Raw genomic sequence first — 3,612 nt, 5'->3', positions numbered from 1 at the left:
CGTCAAAACTGAAACGAACACTATAATTTTCTCTTCAGAATGTTGAACAACCTACCAACAAAGAGGATATAAATGAATATAACGAAAACCTGAACTCCATAAGCAGCGCGATATACGAGTGTTTTCCTCGGATTCACATCAATACAGAAAGATAGAGGAATCCTAGAAACATTGTGAACACTATAAAAATTAAACGCAAAATGTATAATCTCTTCAGATAAATAGCCAACCCATTCTACAAAACAGAATGGAATAGGATAAACAGATAAGTAAGAAATCAACTTAAAGACTTCCGTCTACAAAAATGGATTGAAAGAACTCGCAAATTGGATCATAAGGATTTATCACTCTCCTGGAAAACTTTACAAATATATCCAGCAACACAACCAGAGAAAGCCCTCCACTAATTCACGAAGGAAACATTTTGATCGGCGATAACCAAAAAGCAGAAATTTTTAGAAATGTACTAGATACACTACTGGCCATTAAAATTGCTACACCCAGAAGAAATGCAGATGATAAACGGGTATTCATTGGACAAATATATTATACTAGAACTGACATGTGATTACATTTTCACGCAAATTGGGTGCATAGATCCTGAGAAATCAGTACCCAGATCAACCCCTGTGGCCTTGATAACGGCCTTGGTACGCTTGGGCATTGAGTCAAACAGAGTTTGGATGGCGTGTACAGGTACAGCTGCCCATGCAGCTTCAACACGATGGCGTATTGTGACGAGCCAGTTGCTAGGCCAACATTGACCAGACGTTTTCAGTTGGTGAGAGATCCGGAGAATTTGCTGGCCAGGGCAGCAGTCGAACATTTTCTGTATTCAGAAAGGCCCGTAGAGGACCTGCCATATGCGGTCGTGCATTATCCTGCTGAAATGTAGGGTTTCGCAGGGACCGAATGGAGGGTAAAGCCACGCGTCGTAACACATCTTAAATGTAACGTCCACTTTTCAAAGTGCCGTTAATGCGAACAAGAGGTGACCGAGACGTATAACCAATGGCACCCCATACCATCACGCCGGGTGATACGCCAGTATGGCGATGACGAATATACGCTTCCAATGTGCATTCACCGCGATGTCTCCAAACACCAAATCGACCATCATGATACTGTAAACAGAACCTGGATTCATCCGAAAAAATGACGTTTTGCCATTCCTGCACCCAGGTTCGTTGCTGAGTACACCATCGCAGGCGCTCCTTTCTGTGATGCAGCGCCAAGGGTAACCGCAGCCATGGTCTTCGAGCTGATAGTCCATGCTGCTGAAAACGTCGTCGAACTGTTCGTGCAGATAGTTGTTGTCTTGCAAACGTCCCCATCTGTTGACTCAGGGATCGAGACGTGACTGCAGGATCCGTTACAGCCATGCAGATAAGACGCCTGTCATCTCGACTGTTAGTGATACGAGGCCAGCACGGCGTTCCGTATTACCCTCCTGAACCCACCGGTTCCATATTCTGCTAACAGCCATTGGATCTCGACCAACGCGAGCAGCAATGTCGCAATATGATAAACCGCAATCGTGATAGGCTACAATCCGACCTTTATCAAAGTCGGGAACGTGATGGTACGCATTTTTCCTCCTTACACGAGGCACCACAACAACGTTTCACCAGGCAACGCCGGTCAACTGCTGTTTGTGTATGAGAAATCAGTTGGAAACTTTCCTCATGTCAGCACGTTGTAGGTGTCGCCACCGGCGCCAGCCTTGTGTGAATGGTCTGAAAAGCTAATAATTTGCATATCACAGCATCTTCTTCCCGTCGGTTAAATTTCGCGTCTGTAGCACGTCATCTTCGTGGTGTAACAATTTTAATGGCCAGTAGTGTAATATACAAGCCAACAACCTTGCCGCAGTGGTAACACCGGTTCCCGTAAGATCACCGAAGTTAAGCGCTGTCGAGCTGGGCTCGCACTTGGATGGGTGACCATCTGGTCTGTCCAGTGCTGTTGGCAAGCGGGGTGCACTCAGACCTTGTGCGGCAAACTGAGGAGCTACTTGACTGAGAAGTAGCGGCTCCGGTCAGGAAAACTGATAAAGGCCGGGGGAGCGGTTCACTGATCACATGCCTCTCCATATCCTCATCCAGTGATGCCTGGGGGCTGAGGATGACACGGTGGCCAGTCGGTACCGTTGGGCCTTCGTAACCTTTTCGGACGGAAATTAGTTTAGCTTGAGATAATATACATCAGCATCCAAACTATGAACAATTTGACTTAAGCCAAGTGAAACTAGTCAATGAAGAATTATGGATACTGATTGATGCCGACTTACATTTAGATGAAGATCGAGCTCAATTATGAACCGAAATTACAAAAGTAGAAATTATAACTGCTATCAGCATCGGAAGAAATAGTGCACAAGGCATAGATGGCATAACTAGGAAGATATTAAGATTAGCACTGCATTAATTAATTACATTATTACAAAAATTATTTAACATAGTCATCAAACAGAAAAAGATCCCATTGCAGTGAAAAACAGCAAAGGTGATATTGATTCTGAAACCAGAAAATCAGTCGAACGATCCCAAGTCATATCGTCCAATAAAATTATTATTAGTTATAGGCAAAATGTTTGATTCAATCTTACGTACCAGAATTCAAAAATTTATTGATGAAAAATACCTGATTCCATCAATACAACCCGGTTTCCGCAAAGGATATTTCACCATGGACCCAATATTTAGAACTGCCAAGTTTGTCCTGCAAACATTAAATTTTCGAGATTGCACACTGGCATTAATGTTGTATACAGAACGCGCATTTGATAAAGTGCATCACTCTGGATTATATTATAAATTAATTTAGATGGGCTTTCCAAGTAAATTAGCCAAACTAATAGCAAACTGTTTACATGATAGGTCAACTATGGTTTAAATAAATGACAGAGGATCGACACCATTCTTTCCTAAGGCAGGAGGTTGCAAGGAGCAATTTTACTACCGACATCATACTCGTTATATGCTGCAGATATTTCATTACTAATTAAATGGACCAAAGAGTTGGCTTTGTACGCGGATGACCTTGCCTATTGGTGTCATGCACCCACGGCAGAAAGTTTACTTCGATTCACCTCGTAGTACATTAAGCTTTTGAAATCCTCTCTAGCTAAAAGTAAAATACGCTCCAACACTGAAAAAAGCCAGCTTACAGTTTTTCATTACAAAAAATTAACTCAGTACAAGCCATAAAATAAAAAATATCTACGTATTGAATTATGGGGAAAGAAAATAGTACCAAAAAAATACTGTAAAATATCTTGGACTAACGTTTGATTTCACCATGACCTACAGACAAGCTCTTACGGAATTAATAATGAAAGCAAGGAAACTATTAACGCTCAAAACCGATAAAAGAAACATTTAATGGAGCAGTGACACCAGTACTAATTTATACACACTGCAGTTCTACAAGACCAACCCTGGAATATGTTTCACCAATTCGGATGACATCAAAGGTTCATATATCAAAAATATTCAATACAGAAAGAAGAATGTTGCGGATAGCGGTAATAACTAATCCTAGTACTGAAACGTCCCCTTAGAAAAATTGTCCATGACTGTGCTCAAACTGACACACAATATTTTTTTTAGC

General features: G+C 41.7%; 1 pseudogene; it reads left to right on the top strand.

Annotated features, from left to right (window-relative positions):
* Positions 1-1,853: 1,853 nt before the first annotated feature.
* LOC126472355 (5S ribosomal RNA) lies at positions 1,854-1,971 on the top strand (annotated as a pseudogene).
* Positions 1,972-3,612: the final 1,641 nt, after the last annotated feature.

The sequence above is a fragment of the Schistocerca serialis genome, chromosome 3 (assembly GCF_023864345.2).
Source record: "Schistocerca serialis cubense isolate TAMUIC-IGC-003099 chromosome 3, iqSchSeri2.2, whole genome shotgun sequence".
Classification (NCBI taxonomy): Eukaryota; Metazoa; Arthropoda; class Insecta; order Orthoptera; family Acrididae; genus Schistocerca; species Schistocerca serialis.
The sequence above is the reverse complement of the archived record's forward strand: the minus strand, read 5'-3'. Positions and strand labels throughout refer to the sequence as shown.